The sequence below is a fragment of the Balaenoptera borealis genome (assembly GCF_965194805.1).
Source record: "Balaenoptera borealis genome assembly, chromosome: 1".
Lineage (NCBI taxonomy): Eukaryota > Metazoa > Chordata > Mammalia > Artiodactyla > Balaenopteridae > Balaenoptera > Balaenoptera borealis.
The window spans coordinates 51,912,550-51,935,142 of NC_138860.1; the positions used below are offsets into that span (position 1 = coordinate 51,912,550).

At 39.3% G+C, this 22,593-nt stretch overlaps 1 protein-coding gene across 11 annotated transcripts in view; it reads right to left on the reverse strand.

Annotated features, from left to right (window-relative positions):
- The window catches only part of RALGPS2 (Ral GEF with PH domain and SH3 binding motif 2), a 188,075-nt gene extending 166,978 nt beyond the window's left edge, over positions 1–21,097 (reverse strand). For 8 of the 11 annotated variants that reach the window (XR_014243467.1, XR_014243468.1, XR_014243469.1 and 5 more), the window contains exon 1: positions 20,940–21,097. The gene's annotated coding sequence lies outside the window, so the exon portion shown is untranslated. Of the gene's footprint in view, positions 1–16,169; positions 16,200–18,880; positions 20,901–20,939 lie in introns of those variants that run through there. The other 3 variants (XM_082388451.1, XM_082388450.1, XM_082388452.1) reach the window with 3 other exon arrangements.
- Between the last annotated feature and the right edge of the window lie 1,496 nt (positions 21,098–22,593).

Genomic DNA, 22,593 nt, shown 5'->3' on the forward strand with positions numbered 1-22,593 from the left:
ATAAAACTGAGAAGGAAATAGATGCTTAAAAACTAGAACTACAACCATACCAACTGGGTTCAAATCCTAGCTCTGCCACTTACATATTGTATAACATAAGGCAAGATGGTTAGCCTTCCTGTTTCTCAGTTTCTACCTCTTTAAAATGAAAGTAACAACAGTACCTTCTTCACCAGGTTATTGTGACGATCCAATGAGTTAACACAGGTAAAATGCTTAGAACAGCACCAAGCAACTATGAAATGGTTAAAAAATAAAGGATACCTCTGAGATATCCTGAGTTCAGTTCCAGAACACCGCAATAAACTGAATATTGCAATAAAGCAAGTTACACCAATTTTTTTGGTTTTTCAGTGCATACAGAAGTTACGTTTACACTAAACTATGGTCTATTAAGTGTACAATGTTATGTCTAAAAAAATGTACATACCTTTATTTAAAAATACTTTAGGGCTTCCCTGGTGGCGCAGTGGTTGAGAATCTGCCTGCCGATGCAGGGGACACGGGTTTGAGCCCTGGTCTGGGAGGATCCCACATGCCGCAGAGCAACTGGGCCTGTGAGCCACAATTGCTGAGCCTGCGTGTCTGGAGCCTGTGCTCCGCGACAAGAGAGGCCGCGATGGTGAGAGGCCCACGCACCACGATGAAGAGTGGCCCCTGCTTGCCGCAGCTAGAGAAAGCCCTCGCACAGAAACGAAGACCCAACACAGCCATAAATAAATAAAATTTTAAAAAAAAGAACCGTGTGCTGACATATCTCAAAATGGTTCCTTTAAAAAAAAAAAAACAAAAACTTTATTTCTGGGACTCCCCTGGTGGTACAGTGGTTAATAATCTGCCTGCCAGTGTAGGGGACACGGGTTTGATCCCTGTTCCGGTAAGATCCCACATGCCGCGGAGCAACTAAGCCCATGTGCCACAACTACTGAGCCTGTGCTCTAGAGCCCACGAGCTGCAACTACTGATCCTGACGCCCGTGTGCCCTAGAGCCCACATGCCCTAGACCTCATGTGCTGCAACTACTGAAGCCCGTGTGCTGCAACTACTGAACCCTGCGTGCTCTAGGGCCCGTGCTCTGCAACGAGAGAAGCCACCGCAGTAAGAAGCCCAAGCACCGCAACGAAGAGTAGCCCCCACTCGCCACAACTAGAGAAAGCCTGCAAGCAGCAATGAAGACCCAACGCAGCCAATAAATAAATAAATAAATAAATGTACTCTTTCTTTAAAAAAAAATGCTTTATTTCTAGAAAACACTAACCACCATCTGAGCCTTCAGCAAGTCAATCATTTTGCGGGTGGAGGGTCTTGCCTCAATGTTGATGGCTGCTGCTTGATCACGTTGGTGGTTGCTGAAGACTGGGTGGCTATGGCAATTTCTTAAAGTAAGACAACAATGAAGCTTGCCACACTGATTGACTCTTCCTTTCATGAATGACTTCTTTGTAGTATGCAATGCTGTTTGATAGCGTTTTACCCACAGAACTTCTTTCAAAAATTGGAATCAAGACTCAAACACTGCCACTGCTTTATCAACTAAGTTTTTGTAATATTCTAAACCCTTTGTTAAAATTTCAACAATTGTCACTGTATCTGCATCAGGAGTAGATTCTATATCAAGAAAACACTTTCTTCATGGGACTGAGTGAACTGATGAGGATGAGTATAATTTTTGTGACTTTCTGTTTGAATTTAAAAAAAAATCCCACAAGGACTCAGAGGCAAAGAATATACAAATCAATTTTCACTGCAAAGTAAAGGAGCTGCTACAGTGGAGGATTACTGGACTGAATGTCAATATTATGACATACTATGAGTGTGTTTCATGTTTGGTAATTGCAATCATTGTTGCTTTTGTTGTGGTCATCCTTGTACAATGCTTGATGTCAGTCTATTTATCTCTTGTAAAAATAAAATACAGTGTGTGTGTGTGTGTGTGTGTGAAAAAAAAAAAAGAAAACACTTTCTTGCTCATCCCTAAGAAGCAACTCCTCATCCATTCAAGTTTTATCAAGAGATTGCAGCAATTCAATCACATCTTCAGGTTCCACTTCTTGTTCTAGTTCTCTTGCTATTTCCACCATAGCTACAGTTACTTCCTCCACTTAAGTCTTGAACCCTTCAAAATCATCCATGAGAGTTGGAATCAACTTCTTCCAAACTCCTGTTCATGTTGATATTTTGACCTCTTCATGGATCATGAATGTCCTCACTGGAATCAAGAATGGTGAATCCTTTCCAGAAGGTTTTCAATTTACTTTGCCCAGATCCATCAGAGGAATCACTATCTATGGCAGCTATAGCCTTAGAAAATGTATTTCTTAAATAATAAGACTTGAAAGTCAAAATTACTCTCTGATCCATGGGCTGCAGAATGGATGTTGTATTAGCAGGCATGAAAACAACATTAATCTCGTACACCTCCATCAGAGCTCTTGGGTAACCAGGTGCACTGTCAATGAGCAGTAATATTTTGAAAGGAATCTTTTTTCTGAGCAGTAGGTTTCAACAGTAGACTTAAAATATTCAGTAAAACATGTTGTAAACACTGGTGGTGGGAATGTAAACTGGTGCAGCCACTATGGAGAACAGTATGGAGGTTCCTTAAAAAATAATTATCATATGATCTAGTAGTCCACTCCTGGGCATATATCCAGAAATGACAAAAACTCTAACTCGAAAAGATACATGCACCCCAAAGTTCACAGCAGCACTATTTACAACAGCCAAGACATGGAAACAACCTAAATGTCTACTGACAGGTGAATGGATAGAGAAGATGTGGTATGTATGTATATATATATATATATATATACATACATACACACACACACACACACACACACACACACACACATATATACCCATACATACATACATACATACATACATACATACACACAATGGAATATTACTCAGCCATAAAAAGGGAATAATACCATTTGCAGCAACATGGGTGGACCTAGAGATTATCATACTGAATGAAGTAAGTCAGACAGAGAAAGACAAATATTATATGATATCAGTTATATGTGTAATCTAAAAATATGATACAAATGAACTTATTTACAAAACAGAAACAGACTCACAGACATAGAAAACTAACTTATGGTTACCAAAGGGGAAAGGTGTGGGGGAGGGATGAGTTAGGAGTTTGGGATGAACAGACACACACTACTACATATACATTAAATAAACAACAAAGACCTATTATATGGCACAGGGAACTATATTCAATATCCTGTAACAACCTGTAATGGAAAAGAATCTGGAAAAGAATATATATAACTGAATCACTTTGCTGTACACCTGAAACTAACACAACATTGTAAATCAACCATGCTTCAATAAAAAGTTGTTTTGAAAAACAAAAATTGGAAGGAGATGTGCTACCCTTAAGGCTTTGTTATTCCATTTGTAGAGCACAGGCAAAGTAGATTTAGCATAATTCTTAACGGCCATAGGACTTTTGGAATGGTAAATGAGCACTGGCTTCAATTTAAAGTAGATCCCACAAGCCATGTGGTGCAGCCAAAAATAAATGAATGAATGAATGAATAAATAAAGTCACCAGATGCATTAGCCCGTAACAGTAAAGTCAACCTGTCCTTTGAAACTTTGAAGCCAAGCATTGGCTTCTCCTCTCTAGCTATCAAAGTCCTAGATGGCATCTTCTTCCAATAGAATGCTGTTTCGTCTACATTGAAAATGTGTTGTTTAGTGTCGCCACCTTCATTAATTATCCTAGCTAGATCCTCTGGCTAAGTTGCTGCAGCTTCTCCATCAGCACTTGCTGTTTCACCTTGCACTTTTATGTTATAGAGGTGGCTTCTTTCCTTCAACCTCATGAACCAACCTCTACTAACTTCAAACTTTTCTTCTGCAGCTTCCTCACCTCTCCCAGTATTCATACAATTGAAGAGAGTTAGGGCCTTGCCCTGGATCAGGCTTTGGCTGAACAGAATATTGTAGCTGGTTTGATCTTCTGTTCAGACCACTACAACTTTCTCCATTATGAACAATAAGCCTGTTTCACTTCTTATCTCGGTTTTCAACATGCCTTCCACACTAAGCTTAATCATTTCTAGCTTCTGATTTAAAGGGAAAGATGTGCGACTCTTCCTTTCCCTTGAACACTTAGAGGCCAATGCAGGGTTATTAACTGGCCTAATTTCAATACCCTTTCTTGGAATAGGGGGGCCCCAAGAGAGGGAGAGAGACCAGCGGGGGTGGGGGTGGGGGTGGGCAATGGCCAGTTGGTGGAGCAGTAAGAGCACACACAACATTTATTAAGTTCACTATCTTACACAGGGGTAAGGTTCGTGGTGCCCCAAAACAATTACAATAGTAACATCAAAGATGACTGACCACAGGTCACCATGACAAATATAATAATGAAAAAGCTTGAAATATTGTGAGGATTACTACCAAAATGTGACCCAGAGACACAAAGTGAGAAAATGCTGTTGGAAAAATGGCACCAACAGGCTTGCTCAATGCAGGGTTGCCACAAACCTTCAATTTGTAAAAAACAAAGTATCTGTGAAGTGCAATAAAGCAAAGTACAGTAAAACAAGGTATGCCTGTAAATATAGAAAGCCCTATTATTCACAATGAATAAGACAGTATTTTTTAATGCCCTATACACTACCTACAATAATCTTTACCAACCCACACACTGGGTTGCACTTCTCTAAGTGAATCTACAAGTAAATTAACTACTTAGGCTCTTTTACTTGCAAGAAATTCATTCAAATTACCCCAAATATCATTTTAGGTATATATTATGATCTTAGTATTGTTGTAAAAGCTTTGTATGTGTCATCTCATTTAATCCTCACATCAACCCCAAAAGGAAAGGAATTATTTACGATGCTCACTTTTTACAGATGAGGAATGAGACAGAGTTAGGCAGTTAAAACAACCTGCCCAAGGTCACACAGCTAGTAAAAGAGATAACCAGAATTCAACTGCCAAAAGTCTGACCCCAAAACCTGCATTCTTTCTTGGGAAAAAACTGGATGTGGCCTCAAGAAGGGCAGGAGCCACAGAAGTACTAGAGTAATGGAAGAAGAGTATCTACAGAGCCAGAAAGCAGAATCTTCAATCTCAGGCTCTGTGCCTGTCTTTCTCTCACCACATGGTTTCTTGCTTACAGCTTTGTGCTTCTCTCAGCACAGATGCCCCATATTCTTTTCTGGTTACCAACTGGCTTCCTCAACTCCTTTATCATTTCTGTAACTCATAGCTTCTGCTTATACTTACTTGCCAGTCTCTTAAACTCTAGTTTTACAGGATGCTACACTAATGTATCCTTCCAGCTTCAGCTCCCATGGTTCAATGGCAAATTAACTCCATGTTTCCTATAAATGGCTGTAATTTTCCCCACCAGCCAATCCTAGGTTGTTAGCTGGTTTAAAGATTAACAGCCCTTAGGTCAAATGCCCACTCCTGGACCAATCAGGTGCAATATAGCTCTATATGGTTAAAAACATAGCTATTAAAGTCTGTTCCTCTGCAGTGTACTGTGGAAAAAGGAGATTTCCTTCAAAGGAACTGTAGGCACACCAGAATTATAAAACACATGTCTAGGACACTGAGTCAGCTAAGTCACCATTAATCTGGAGCTCAAAGGTCTTGTCAGTATTTTTAATCTATTTAGTTATAGTATAATTAAGGAGTTATAAATACAAATTTTGGTTGTTATTAAGGAGATCATATAACTTACAGGGTCGCACAAGTAAGACATGGGACACAGGCCCAGCGATTGTTAAGTCAAGGGTGGCCATACTACAGCAACAGTATTACGACTGAGAGAAGGAAAAACCCATTGCCATCTATCATTTTCAATTCTGCTCAGAGACAGAAGTAGTAAACATCAATAACCCTATCCATTCCTATAGCTATGTCTATTGCACCACACTGAACTGAAGCAAAAGAGGGGGCTAGACGTGTTGACACTATTACTACAGCCAATTCACAGCTGCCCACGCTGCCCACAGACGGCTTCACTAGTACTGCTAGTTCCCTTAAGTTCAAACCTTCAACATTATATCTCTAAAAATCTTTCTGCAGATGAGTTCAACCCTATACCTTTTGGCTTTCTTAATGGCAGAGGAAAGCTTTGAATTGAAAACCTTCTGCTACATAATTAGCTAAGACCAAGTCATAGGGACAGAAAGGGAAAAGTAAGCATATAACTTATTAATGTTACTTTTCTATCAATATTGTTTTAAACCTTCTTGTTGGGAAGATTACCTAATACATATATAACTAGAAGCCCCCCTCCCTTTTTTTAAAAGAACACTGGTTCTAAACAGTTTGGATTTTCCCTCCAATCTTCATTTACAAATTATCAATTTACAGCCTTAAGAAGAAAGGAAATAGAGTGAGAAGCTAAAAGTTATTAACAATATGTACTATCCCTTAAATTTTAATCTGCTTTACTTCTAAGGACTGAATAACCTGTCCATTTTACCAAGTTATTTCCCACTCCATCCCTCCAAAAACCCTTCAATCCAAAGCATGCCAAAAAGACTAATTCCTATTACTATATCTTCAGTAATGCTGTTCCCCAATACTTAAGTTCTTACCACCTTAATGAAACACATTTCTTAAGGACCACTCCTGCCCTCACTGAGCCTCCCTCCTCTCCTGCAAACTGCTCTTCAATCTGACACATAACTACATACGATCTCATGTTATTTACTGTGGTTTCACTCACATATAAGACTTCATCTCTCACCAAGAAGATGTAAACAACGAGTGCAAGATCTAAAACTTATTCTTCTATGGTAACATTCACAAGTACTGGGCTCACAGAAAACATTCAGAAATACTGTTGACAAAAAGAAGCAAGTCAAAAGCGGAGTTTCTGATCCAAAGGATATCCTCAAAACATTTTTCTTTTAATAGACTTACCCCTGTACCCTCATAGAGCATCTGAACCACACAAACCTACAAAAAAATATATACACAAATCCAAACTGTAAAAGAAAAGCAGCAGAGGTTATCCTAGTGACAATTTAGAGAATAAAAACTATGTCAATCAAACCTAAAATATATACAAATCCCCTACCTACAAAACCCTAAAATCTATGAAAATTTCAGCACATTCACAAAAGAGGAGCTTAAAAGCAGCAACAGAAATCATATAGATTTGTCACATAAGCTAATTCCAGAAGGCCAGAAAAATTCTAATCAAACCCTGAGAAATCTAAATCAGAATTTGAAGAGGTCTAACAGATAATTTACTCTAGGAATCCTAGAGATCTAGAGTAACCTCAGATACAAGAAAAGCTAGGCTGTGATTAGTACACTTGATCTTCAAGGTCCCAAAAGGAGGAAGAGTGAAGAACTAATTCGGCTAAGTACTTTGCTTACACTTTCTCATTTAATGTTCACAGTGATCCTCTGAGAAGACACCGTTATGCCCATTTTACAAATAGGGAAGCTGAATGTTAAAGAAATTAAGTAACTTGCCCAGATTCATACAAACTTTAAGCCCAGGATTAAAACCACTGCCTAGGCTGCAAAAAATTATTTTAAATTTAATTAATTATTTGATTCCAAGAATACTCAGATGCATTATTATTTAAGGCAACATGAAATCATAGTTGTAACATTCATATTCCTTTTACTGCAAATTAATTAATTGTTTAAGATATATATTTAATAGATAATCCAACTGATAATTTTTAGACTAAACCCAACCAAAATCCATAGCCATATTATTATTTTTCAAACAAGTACATCTGAATATATCATTCATTCCTTGTTCAAAAAACTGTGAGTGGCCTTTAACTTTATGACAACTGGCTAACTATTTGGATAAAAAGACAAAAATTAGATCTTACATTAAAATAAATAGGATGAATTAAAGATAAAAACAATTAAGGCATAAAAACACAAGAAGTAAACATAGGTGATTTTTTTTTAATGTTGGCACAGGAAAGTCTAGGACTGACAACAGAAAAACAGAAACAGTAGAAGACTGATAAATTTGACTAAAGAAAACATGACACACATAGACAGCAGAACACAGGCATTTCATCAATTCTAGGATGAATATTTTCTCATCTTTTAACATCTCTGAAGTCAGGATGCCTCTTAAAACTAACAGAGTGTCATGGTTTAACTGACAGCATATTTCTATCCTTAACTGTACGTTACACAGTGTATCTCACAACTGAAGCCAACTTAGATTTAATAAAATAAGTGAGGTGACAAAAAAACAAAATAGGGAAAAGATCTACAACAACCAACAAAAACAATATTCTTCATACGTAAAGAGCTCTAACATGTTAAGTAATAGGGTGCTTCAACTGCACTGGTTATGTTTCATTTCTTAAGTTATGGGTTAACTGTATTTTTTTTTCCATTATGGTTTATCACAGGATATTGAAAATAGCTTCACGTGCTATACAATAGGACCTTGTTGTTTATCCATTCTATGTAACAGTTTGCATCTGCTAATCCCAAACACCCAATCCTCCCACAACCCCTCGCCTTGGCAACCACAAGTCTGTTCTCTGTGTCTGTGAGTCTGTTTCTGTTCCATAGATAAGTTCATTTGTGTCCTATTTTAGATTCTACATGTTAAGTGATATCATATGGTATTTGTCTTTCTCTTTCTGAGGGGTTAACTGTATTAATCTTTATGTACTTTTTGTTTATCTGACTTATCTCCTTAAAAGACTTTTAAGAGACTGAGCAATAAGAATATAAGATATGAAAAGGAAATTATACACAAACGTCTGAAAACATGAAAATATAAACTGCACTGAAAAAGTTTAAAAATGCAAATTAAGACAAGGAGAATTTATTACATAACAGATCAATATTTATGTTTTTAAAGCTAATCACCAAGTCAGTAAGAGTATAGAGAAACAAACAATTATACGCCATGGGCAAAAATGCAAATGTACTTAACCTCCAAACAGCAATCCATTCTTCTTTTAGAAATTCATCAAAAGGAAATGATCAGAGGGACTTCCCTGGTGGCGCAGAGGTTAAGAATCTGCCTGCCCACTATGGAGAACAGTATAGAGGTTCCTTAAAAAACTAAAAATAGAACTACCATACGACCCAGCAATTCCAGTACTGGGCATATACCCTGAGAAAACTGTAATTCAAAAAGAGTCATGTACCACAATGTTCATTGCAGTACTATTTACAATAGCCAGGACATAGAAGCAATATAAGTATCCACTGACAGATGAATGGATAAAGAAGATGTGGCACATATATGCAATGGAATATTACTCAGCCATAAAAAGAAATGAAATTGAGTTATTTGTAGTGAGGTGGGTGGACCTAGAGTCTGTCATAGAGAGTGAAGTAAGTCAGAAAGAGAAAAACAAATACTGTATGCTAACACATATATATGGAGTCTAAACAACAACAAAAAAATGGTTCTGACAAACCTAGGGGCAGGACAGGAATAAAGATGCAGACATAGAGAATGGACTTGAGGACATCGGGAGGGGGAAGGGTAAGGTGGGATGAAGTGAGAGAGTAGCACTGACATATATACACTACCACGTGTAAAACAGATAGCTAGTGGGAAGCAGCTGCACTGCATGGGGAGATCAGCTGAGTGCTTTGTGACCACCTAGAGGGGTGGAATAGGGAGGGTGGGAGGGAGACCCAAGAGGGAGGGGATATGGGGATATATGTATACATATAGCTGATTCACTTTGTTACATAGCAGAAACTAACACACCACTGTAAAGCAGTTATACTCCAATAAAGATGTTAAAAAAAAAAAAAAAGAATCTGCCTGCCAATGCAGGGGACACGGGTCCGAGCCCTAGGCTGGGAAGATCCCACATGCCGCGGAGCAACTAAGCCCATGTGCCACAACTAATGAGCCTGGGCTCTAGCCCGCAAGTACGAAGCCCACGTGCCACAACTACTGAAGCCCACATGTAGCAACTACTGAGCCCTCATGCTGCAACTACTGAAGCCCGCGCTCCGCAACGTGAGGCCACTGCAATGAGGAGTCCGTGCAATGCAATGAAGAGTAGCCCCCGCATGCCACTAGAGAAAGCCCACACACAGCAATGAAGACCCAACGCAGCCAAAAATAAATAATAAAATTTAAAAAAAAAAAGGAAATGATCAAAAAAGTACAGGAAGATGTACAAAAAAAAAGCGAACTCTATCATTCTTCATAGTATATAAAAGTTAGAAACAACCTAAGTGTCCATTAAGAGATTGCTTAAATAAATTATGATACACCCACACAAAGTGATACAATACAGCCATTAAAAATGAGGGTAGGGCTTCCCTGGTGGCGCAGTGGTTGAGAGTCTGCCTGCCAATGCAGGGGACACGGGTTTGAGCCCTGGTCTGGGAAGATCCCACATGCCGCGGAGCGGCTGGGCCCGTGAGCCACAACTGCTGAGCCTGCGCGTCTGGAGCCTGTGCTCCGCAACGGGAGGGGCCGCGAGAGTGAGAGGCCCGCGCACCGCGATGAAGAGTGGCCCCCGCTTGCTGCAACTAGAGAGAGCCCTTGCACAGAAACGAAGACCCAACACAGCCATAAATAAATAAGTAAAATTTAAAAAAAAAAAAAAATTAAAAAAAAAAAATGAGGGTAGAGAGAAACTGTCTTTCAAAGTGATATAACTAACCTTGGAAGTATACAAAGACTTTTTATATGAGCACCAGATTTTTTAAAACTTGTTTTTCTTTTTTTCTAGCTTGACGTTTTTACTTTTTTTATTGAGATATACATAAATACTGAAATGTATTTATGAATTTTTACTATGTAGACATGCATGCAACCACCAATCAAATAAAGATATAGAGCAATTCCAGCACTCCAGAAGTCTTGCTCCCCTAGTCCCAACCCCTAACCACTGCTCTGACTTCCATCAACATAGATGAGTTTGACCTTTTCCTGAACTTCAAAAAAAGAGAATCACACAGTACATGCTCTTTTGTGTCTGGTTTCTTTCAACATTTTGTGATATTCACCCACATTTGCTAAGTATAGCAGTAGTTCCTTCTTTTTCACTGATGTATAGTATTCCAGTATAGAGCATACCACAAATTATTGCTCCATTATTCTGCTGACGGACACTTGGCTTGCTTCCAGTTGGGAGCTATTATGTAAAAAACTGCTATTTTTCAGATTTTATAACATTTTATTTGTATTGCTTCTTAATTTAGTTTCAGATATTTGTATTAATAAAACAAAAAGGATCAAACCCAGAAAAACATGATAAAGAAAAAAAACCCTGGTACCTCACCATATAGACAACTACCATTTTAAGATTTATGTTTTACATAACTGAAATGATGTTATAAATGCTGTTTTTTCTAAATCAACCCCTTTTCCTTTAAGTTATTTTCTCCCTTCTTTCCCTCCCTCTTTTTACCTTAGACCAACTAGGTAACAAATGTTTACATTTGATGTGCAACATTTTCTGCCTTACAAGATCACTTATACTCTCTCTCACACACACACAGAGTTTTTATTGTTTGTTTTACTAAAATGGGTATTTTATATATTCCTCTGTATCTTGCTTTTCTCAATTAAATATGGTGACAATGTCCTCACATCACTGATTATTTTTGCCATGTCTTGTTTTTTTTTAATCAGCTTTGAGATGTAATTCACATACCATACAATTCACCCATTTACAGTGTACAATTCAGGGACTTCCCTGGCGGTCCAGTGGTTAGGACTCTGAGTTTTCACTGCTGAGGGCCCGGGTTCAATCCCTGGTCAGGGAGCTAAGATCCCACAAGCTGCGCAGCACGGCCCCCCAAAAAAAGTATACAATTCAATGGCATGTAGAACTATCACTATAGTCAATTTTAGAACATTCTTATCATCTTAAAAAGAAATCCCACACTCCTTAGACCTCCCCATTCCCTAGCCCCAACCTCAAGCAACCACTAATCTGTTTTCTCTCTACAGATTTCCCTGTTCTGCATATTTTATATGAATGGAATCATATAATATGTGGCCTTTTGTGACTGCTTCTTTCACCTAGCATAATATTTTCAAGATTTACTGATGATGTAACATGCATCAGTACCTTATTCCTTTTAAGGGCTAAATAATAATCCAATGTATAGATATGTCACATTTTGTTTATTCACTTGTTGGGTAATGGACATTTGAGTTGTTTCCATTTTTTTGCCTACAATGAATAACACTGCCATAATCATCTGTGAACAATTTTTTGTGGAGACATGTTTTCATCTCCCTAGGGTATATACCTAGGAAAGAACTGCTGGGTCATATGGTAATTCTATGTTTAATCATCTTAAGAACTGCCATACTATCTTCCAAAGTAGCTATATAATTTTACATTCCTATTAGTGGATGAGGGATTCAATTTCTCAACATCTTCCTCTATACTTGTTATCGTCTAACTTTTTGATTCTAGCCATTCTAGTAGTGTGAAGGGGTATCTCATCATGGTTTAACTTCACTTCCCTTACAGCTAATGATGTTGAGCATTTTTTCATGTGCTTACTGTATATCTTCTTTGAGAAATGCCTATTCAGATCCTCTGCCCATTTTTAAATTGGGTTGTCTTTTTATTGAGTTGTTAAGAGTTCTTAATGTATTCTGAATGCAAGTCTTTTATCAGATATTTGATTTGCAAATATCTTCTCCCATTTTGTGGGTTATCTTTTCACTTTCCTGATGGTGTCCTTTGAAGCACAAGTTTTAAATTTTGATGAAATACAAGTTATCTCATTTTTGTTTTGTTGTTCCTGTTTTTGGTATCATATCCAAGGTCATGAAAATTTACCCCTATGTGTTTTCTAAAGTCCATGTCTTTTGATGTGCATATATATTGATTTCTGTTGGGTCTATACCAAGAAGTGAAATTGATGGATCATACGGCATACACATGTAGAGCTTTAGCAGATGCTACCTACCTAAAGAATTTTCCAAAGTGTTTGTACCAATTTTCAAACCCATCTGAAATGGATGAGTGTCCCAAGTGCTTTCCATTCTTATCAACACTTAGTATTATCAGGTTTTTTTCATTTACACCATTTCTGGTGGGTATGTAGTCATATCACATGATAGTTTTAATTTGCAATTCCCTGAAAATTATGTGTGAGAACCTTTCACCTTGGCCATATGGATAATTCATTTCATAAATGCCTTTTCTGGTCTTTTGCCCATTTGTTTTAAAATTGGGTTGCCTGTATTTTTTTTAATTGACTTGTATATTTTTCATATACTCTGGATACAAGTCCACTGTTGTACTGTAAGTATTGCAGACACTTTCTCCACTGTGTTACTTGTCTTTTCACTCTCTTTTTTTTTTTTTAATTTGTTTATTTTATTTATGTATTTTTGGCTGCGTTGGGTCTTCATTGCTGTGCGTGGGCTTTCTCTAGTTGCAGTGAGTGGGGGATACTCTTCGTTGCGGTTCACGGGCTTCTCATTGCGGTGGCTCCTCTTGTTGCGGAGCACGGGCTCTAGGCTCGCTGGCTCAGTAGTTGTGGCTAGCCGGCTCTAGAGCGCAGGCTCAGTAGTTGTGGCACACGGGCCCAGTTGCTCCGCGGCATGTGGGATCTTCCTGGACCAGGGCTCAAACCTGTGTCCCCTGCATTGGCAGGCGGATTCTTAACCACTGTGCCACCAGGGAAGCCCTTCACTCTCTTAATAGTATCCTTTGATGAACATAAGTTCTTATTTAATGAAGAAAAATTTACCAATCGTTCTTTTCTGGTACTCCTTATGTCTTGTTTAACAAAAACCTCTCCCTTCCATAGGGTCATGTAGATATTTTTCTATGTTTTCCTCTAGAAACTTTATTTTTCACCTTTGACATTACATCTATAGTTCCTTCAAGGAGCACATAATCCCTAGGTTACAAAATTATTTCAGAGAAGAGAAAAAAAGGGAAAGCTTCACAACTCATTTTATGAACCCACCACAACTCTGAAGTCAAAACAGATACATATAAATCTCTGATAAATTTATCTACTGATAAAAGTAAATTTTTAAAAAGCTCTAAGGCAGTGGCAAATCAAGTTCAGCAGTTAGAGGGAGAAAAAAATGAATGCAACACAGCTATGTAGGGTTGGACCCAATAATGCAAACTATTAATGTAATACATCCTATTAGCAGATTAATGGAGAAAATATATATGATCATTTCTTACAGAAAAAGCACTTGATAAAATGCAATACTTATGATATTATAAGAAAAAACTCTTACAAAACTAAGACTAGAAAGTATTTCTTAATCTTTTACAGTTATATTATCAAAAACTTATAGTAAGGTGGGGGAAATAGGGAGAGGTTGGTAAAATGGTAGTATAAACTTTCAGTTATAAGAAAATTATAAGAAAAAAGTCTGAAGATTTAATGTATATCATATGGTAACTATAGTTGATAACACTATATTGTAAAATTGAAATTTGCTTAAGAAGTAGAACTTTAGTGTTCTCACCAAAAAAAAAAAAAAAAAGAAAACTATATGAGGTGTATTAATTAACTCTATGCGGGGAATACCTTCACAATGTATACATATATCAAATTATCATGTTGTATACTTTAAATATCTTACAATTTTATTTGTCAATTATACCTCAGTAAAGCTGAAAAAATACATTTAATAACAACTATTATGTTCTCTTTTCTGCATAATCGTCCTTTCTTGTTAATGTCTGTGTGTGTTTAATTTAATTATGTTAGTTAGTTAAAATATAAATGTAATAAAGGCAAATGTTTTTGTCTTTTTGTTTTTAGCTGTATCCCCAGCATCAAGAACTATTCCTGGAACACAGAAAATGCTCCATGGCTTTTAAAAAATGAATAAACAAATGATTTCTAAATCAAAATTTGCATTTGGGAAAAATTATAGTACTTTCTTTTGGCATTTCTCTAGAAATAAGCAGTTATATAGGCCACGTTTGTATGTATAAAAATATACATATTTATATGTATATAGTACTTATGTATGAAAATCATTCTGATGATTAATTTTTAAAACCCTATCTGATGGGGGGGAAAAAAAAACCTTTAGTAAGATGTCATACTTGATGAGATTTTAGAGGTATTCCTATTGAAGTCAGGAACATGAAATTCAGAATCATCTCTCTCAAGTAGGCCCTTAATGCTGACTGGCAATCACACTATACTTCTCTATTCTATTCTCTTCTACTCTATTCTATTCCCTTTCCCACTCTTTGATGGATGATTATGTCACATATTTTCCCTCTTGTCAAACCTCCAATACATACTCCCATTCTTCCTTACTCTCAGCTAATGATCTTGCTTCTCATACGTTAACAGAAAACCTCAGATGAGAACTTCCTCAAGCTACCACCATCATGTCTCTGTTCATATTTTCTGTTCTTCTCTCCCAATTCTGTAGACAAACTCTTCCTACTCCTAGTAAAGTTCAAAGGCTAATCCTTCCACCTGTGCCACAAGTCTATGTCTATGGCTGCTTTCACGCTACAAAAGCAAAGCTGAGTAGTAGTGACAGAGACTGTACTGCCCACAAAGCCTAAAATACTTACTATTCAGCCCTTTAAAGAAAAAACTGACTGAGCCTTGTACTAGATCATCTCTGCTCTCACCTAATATGGACACTGCTGGTTGAAAAGGCCCACTAAGTCCCATGCATAAGAAGTGAAGTAAGATCCACACAAGACCCATACAACATCAGAGACATATCAGAGACTGATGACAAAGAAAGGATCTTAACAGAAACAGGCCACATATAAAGGATGAAGACTAAAGGGCATAAGACTTTTCAACAACCACTTGAAGCTAGAAAATTATAGTACAATCCCTTAAATTTTGAGGGAAAATTATTTCACCTTAGAATTCTATACCCAGACCAGCCAAATTATCAACCAGGTGTCGGGGTAGAAAGAAGATATTTTCAGCAATACAAACATCTCAAAAATTTCACCTCCTCAAATACCCTTTCTTGAAAGTTACTGAGGGATGTATTTCACCAAAACAAAGGGGTAAATCGGAGAAAGAGGAAGACATGGATCGAGAGACCATAGGCTCTAATGCAGGGAAAAGGCAAAGAGAATTCCCAGAATCATGAAGGGAAATCACAAGCTAAGACCAAGCAGAGTGGAGAGCCCCCTTGCAGGTCTGAGCAAAAGGATGGAGAGCCCTGGAATTTTTCCAATTAAAAAAATAATAGAATGATCAATTACCTGATGTGTTTGAACATACTGAGACAGTTTCTGGAAAAAAAACAAATAGGAAACTAAGCAAAAAACAAAAAAGAAAAAATTTTAACTCCAAGAAATATCATCATAGTACACTGCACAGTTCAACAATAAACATGCATACAAAATCATAATAATGTAAACAATAAACAGCATGCTATAACTATATTAGGAGATAAAGGGAGAGGAAGTTCAGGTGGCATAAGAACCCCAAAGCATAGAAAGACTCATCTTCCACAGCCAACAGATATCTAAAATTGAAAAACAAGTAATATCTTAAAATATGGAAGTAAATATTAGAAAAAAACAGGTAAAACTATCAAAAATGGTTGCTCTAAGAGCAGGACCTGGCAGGGAAAGTTGTACAGGGGAGTGGTGTTCTTCATTTTAAGTCTTATAGTACAGCTTTCTTTTTAACTGCACAGTTATATTATTTAAAGTCAAAAGCTAATTTTTTTTCCAAAAAACAAAACTAGTGAGTTTTGTATCATTTAATACCAATTAACTCACTCACTCCACAAATTTTATCTGGGTATTAACTATGCCAGGTACTTTTCTAGGTGCTAGGAATACATCAGTGAACAAAACTAAGTCCCTGCCCTCATGAAGTTTATATCCAGAGGGAAGAAGATAATAAACAAATCGATGTATGCTATAATGTCAGATAAATTAATGTTGTGAAGACAAATAAAGGTGAGGGTAGAGTGTGATGGGGATGCTGTTTAGGTAGGGTTTTCAGAAAAGGGCTGTCCAAGAATCAACAAAAAGGAAATCAAGATAAAAAGGAAAAATCTGTTCTGAGAAAAGGTTATGTAAATAAAATAACAGAAGGGTATCAATTAAGCTCAAGGTGAGAGCTTCATTTTAAGCCTCTCATACTCTAAAGCCATGTATCATTCAAAAGCCAGTACCAAAGTTCCCTGTAGTGGCATACATAAACTGCCAGGCACCGTCAAGCTAAGTCCTATAACACTGCTGTTCATACTCTTCCTACATCCCTAACTAGCCATTATTTATTAAAGTGACTGACTAAATTTATACAAACTTTTTTCTCTCCATAGAACAGGTGGATGTCACACACTTCAAATTCCAGTGTTTTTATTCCTATTACATAGTTAAAAGTTTTCCTAAATCAAAAGTTCAAGATGTTAATCAAGAAAGATTCCAGATTAATTCCAAGTTACCGAAATTATTCGCATCCAATCTTCATTTTCTCACTGAAGAGAAACCCTAAACCAGAGTTTCAGGCTATTGAATTATCTTTTTATTGAAAATTGAATAACTAAAAAAAATGTAGCATCCAGATTGAAGCGACGTTTTATTCCAAATACGGTTGTCACACAATAAAAACCTCATATTCAGAAAAGAGGAATGATTTTAATGTCTTATTCTCAAAACACTTATACTATTAAAAGTGAATCCAAACTGCCTTTTTTATATAGCAAAAAAAGCAGTACTTTTAGATTTTAAGTAGGTTTTAAAGTTTAACTCACAAAAAGAAAACAAATTCAATTAATTAAATCTCAATTAACAGCTGGGCTTAAAGTTCAAAAATTATTTTGAAATTTCTGGAAAAGCAGGCTAGTAGCTGTACTGTAGCACTGGATGATGATGCTCTCCCCATCCACACTCCCCAAGTGGAGCACCGCATTATAGTAAGAGCTACAACTTGGGTTTAGGTTCACTGCTTGCTTATCGGTGGTGTGCTAACATCTTTAAACTCATTTCCTCATCTAAAATGGAGATAATAATGCCTACCTAAGGTCAGTGTTAATTGTTGGCATTTCTGTAAATAAGAAGTACCAAAATATTGAAGTATCAATAATATATATTAAAAAGCTTTGTAATCGGTGAAGAACTACACCAATGTTTGTCATATTTTAATTAAAAAAAACACTATCACTTTCAGTCAAAACTCTGATTTTAGTGATAATGGTTATCAGATTCTAAGGAAGAACAACGGGACCTTGGTCCACTCACACATACACAGCCAGAAGAAGAAAACATGATTTTTTTAAAAATTTAGACTTAAAAAAAAAAAAGAATTAGACTCCATTATAAACAAGTGTCGAGAGTATTTTTAGCAAACATTTAACTATATAAACCAAAAGAATAAAGCTGTTTAACCACATGTAAACTGTGCATCATGTGACTTCAGGTAGAATGTTTATTTTTGGTGTACTTGGGAACCAGATACCCAAAGTACATAAACATTAGCATAGTTTTAAAACAACTGTCTTAATGCTTTTGTTCACTGAGTAATAATTCCCACTATTCTTAGAAGGAGAAACACAACAAATATCCTTAACCAAAAAAACTCATCAGAGGGGTTTTTACTTGTGAAACTTTTAAACTAACACTAAACAGTGTTATCTGACAATGAAGCAGTAGACTATTTGCCTACTTACCCTTTAAGCTCCATCAGGGCACAGACCTGTCTTTTCCTCTGTTGTATCACCAACATCTAGACAACTAACTGGCATCAAATAGGAACCCAATAAACATGTGTAGAATGAATGAATGAACAAACTGGGCCTCCAGACAAAAGCTGAAGTGTTTTAAGTTGCAACAGAGCCATTTCACCTGTACATCTATCCATCATTCACTACAAAAAACTACTGTCTCAACTGTAATGACAAAAAAAGTTGAAAAAGACAAGAACTAGATACATAAACACACACAAATACATTACTCACGTGTATAATAAAAGTACACAAATTAAAAATTCACAAAGCCAGTTTCATAATAGTTATACTTTCTCTCAGGAGATTCTGTCTGTTCTTCCTGATAATCAAAATATACATTAGAAAAGCATGTTGCAATATTGATAACACAAGCACTATCTTTAAAGTTCTGTTGCAATCTGGAATAATTTAGCCAAAATGAACAATATTTCCAGAGTCCCACCCTGAGTATTTTAAAGTCAAATTCCTTAATTGAAAGAAAGGTCAATAAATGAATAAAATGAAAAAAAAGTAGATCTTACCATTTCAAAATTATTATACTGAATTTTAAAAAGAGAAAAACTAAGCTTAAAATAAATTATGTTAAAATTATTTATTCAAAAAGGCATCTTATGTCCTTACACATGTCCTTTAAGCTAGTAAGACAAGTACTTTCCAAATCTTTGTAGCTAGATGATAAACTTTATGTCTACAAAGCTTGATTAAGAGGTTCTTTTTATTAAAATAATACTGTTTGGATAAGTTCCTTTATAATTCTAAAGTCTACAGTAAAATATGCAGCAGTAACACACATTATGATTTTACAGCACTAGGATAAGCATAATTATCTGGATGGAACAGGCTTTTACAGCTAGCAAGCTATGATCTGACTGTAATACTATGCTGCATGGATCGAAAAGTTTCCCAAAATTCTGATGGTCATCTTCAGAGAGACTTACACAAAGTCGATTTGATGGTGAATACAGAAAAACACCAACTCATAAACACTGGTACGAAAACAAAGCTCTCTATAGCAACTATAGCGTTGAAATTTTAAAACCCAGGGCATGTAAAAGATAAAGCTCAATTAATTGCTGCCTGTATTTCCTACTTTACGGTCTTAAACGCCAGGTATTCGATATTTCTTTTTAGCGCTCTCTAAAACAGAAATTTAGTGTTTCAATGGCCCCTCCTCCACAGCTAACATCAGTGCCCTTTCTTCCTCCTCCCTCACCCCTCCCAGTTAAAACAAATTAACATTTGTACTTAGGTACCTCCTATCAGCTCGCAGCTTCTTCCCAAACACGCCCACGTACACTGAAACTGGCCTGCGTCTACAACACACAGCTACAGGAAAAGCGCTTTGATGGGGTCAGGTGGGGGATAATGTAGCTCCGCACAGGTTTACTGCTATTTTCCAGATACAGATAACAGCTTCTCACTCCTGGCTCGGGTTTCTCCTAAATCACCTCCAAAGCATGGTGTTTATGAGCCTACCTAATCCGATACTGCAATAGAATCCCGGATATTTGCAACTGTTTGATCAGATCGTGGGGAACCTCTTCTTTTTTTCAATACGCCCGTTCCTAGCGGTACAGCACCGGATCTCGGGCAGCGCTCCCGGCCCCGCGTCCTGCCGCGCGCCCGGCCCGGACCCAGCGCAGGACCGCCCCTCTGGGTCCGAGGCCAGCGGGCGACTAGGGCTGCGGACCGCTCCGCAACAGGTCACACTGACCGCGAGACTGCGGGTCCGCAGGCGGCCAGCTGGGCGGCCGGGCTTCGGGGGCGCAGCTGCGAGGGCCGGGGAGGGGGTGTGGCCCGGCTCGGCGGGTCCCGGCTCCCGGAGTCCCAGCTCCCACTCACCTGAAGGGAGGCTGAGGCGCCGCTGGGCGCCAGGTTAGCGCGGGCGGAGCCCGGGGGCTTCCGCCACCCAGGAGAGAGAGAGAGAGGCGAGGCGGGCTCGGAGGGTCGCCGCGCCCCCGGCCTCGGGACAGAGACCCGGAGCTGGGACCCCATGGCCGCCTACTGACGCCGAGAGCGAGCCACCGAGGGAGGCGCAGCCCTGGGTTCCCAGACGCCGGGCCGCCTCCTCCCTCAGCCCGAGCCCCGCAGCCCTCTCTCCGCGCCGAGGGCGAGCAGCGCCGGGGCCCGCGGCCGGGAGATCAACACACCGCAGCGCCCGAGCCGCCGCCATTCCCCGCGCCGCCGCCGCTGCGGCTCCGCGCAGCCCGGCAGGGCGCAGCGCTCCCACCTTCCCTCCCCCGCACCGCCCACCGAGGCTCCGCACCAGGCCCACGGCGAGGGCACCGACCTGTGCAGCCGCGGCAGACGCCTCGGAGATTGGAAAGACGGCGCCGGCCCCCCCCCCCGCTCCGCCGCTTTGCAGCCGCCGCCGCCTAGGCTAGCGCTCGGCGACCGGAGCAGTCGGCGTCTCTCATTCAGCGCCGGCCGCCGCCGCGGCCGCTCAGGGGAGGGGAGTGAGCTGGATCCACCCCATCCGCGGCGGGGGTGGGGGAGGAGAGCAGACTGGGCGGGGGCGCGTGCCGAGCAGGCGGGGCGGAGCCGCGCTCGCGCACCAACTGAGCGCGCTCGCGCGGGCCCCGAGCGCCGCGGCCGGCGGGGTCTTCCCGGCGCGCGCCCAGCTAGCGGCTCTTCAGCTGTGCGGAGCCCAACTGCAGCAGGGGGCCCGCGGCCGCGGCGCGCGCCAACAGCCGCAGTCCCTCCGCTGGGTGCCCGCCCAAAGGAGGGGCCGCTACCGGCCAAACGAGGGGGCGGGAAGGGTTGGCGGACGGACAGGTGGGACCCCCGCAGCAGCCCCGCCATCCGCTCCCCGCATCCGGCCCTCCACGGTGAAATCCCCTGTGGTGGCCGTCTCCTTCAGCGCAGGCACCTCGTCTTTAAGGCCAGAGAACAAAGTCTGGAAACACTTGGGCTCCAGATCAAATATCCTGCCCGCGCCAGCCGTGTTTTTAGAAGTCGCTGCGCACAAGTGAGGGGGTTCCAAACGTGAAGAGCCACCCCACTGCCGTAGGATCATAAATTATAGTGATCAATACTCTCACACATTAAGATTCGAGAGGCGTTAGAAGTAGGCCTTTGTGTGATGCCCTTGGCTTAATGAGCAAATGACAGAAATTTGGCATCCCTTGGGTCTCAGATTGATGAGTTCCAGGTGAGCAGTCTTTTCACGTTGAATGCAAGAACAAGATTCTGAAATATTAAATCTTTCCTGTGAATGAAAAAGGAATGGATTTGGTTAAACAGTGAAAGGGTGTTGTTTCGGAGGGTGCGCTGTATGCGGTGGCCTACTTAGAATTAGCACCGTTTGATGCAGTGTGACTATAAATGGAAGGTTTTAAGTGAGCCACCTTTGTATATGCTATCATTAGACCATTTAGAAATGGATGATTATTGGATGATCTGCAGCTCTTTCTCTAGGCAATATGCAGTAGAATGTGGAAGGAATACTGTGTACCAGCATTGTGCATAAAACATGAAAGGGCCAAAATTGTTCTCATTTGGTTTCTTTCCTCTCTTTAATAACCACTAAACAGAATGGATTAATCGTGATATTGAAGAATGCTAATTATTTCCTCCTTTGACTGCCTTGTGTTGTAGCCCTTCACTCTAGTTAGGGAAGCCTGAATGCCCTTCAACCCCTTTCTCTCAAATAGAGTTACTTCTTTAAAGCCCCCCTCTCCCCCACCCCACACCCAAAGGTAGGTTAAAAAACAAAAGCAACAGAAAAAAAATGATAGGTTAAGTTCATGGTTCTTCATTTTTATTTCATTTACTTTTAAAGAAAGTCTTAAAAAGAATCATGATGAACTCACTAGTAGTAGAGAAACCAAAAACAAAACAAAACAAAAAAACCCAAAAAACTTTCAAATGAGAATAGACCAAGGGACAAAAAAAAAGGAAAACAGACTACTGGTGAAAAGGGGAGAAATGTATGATGCATACAA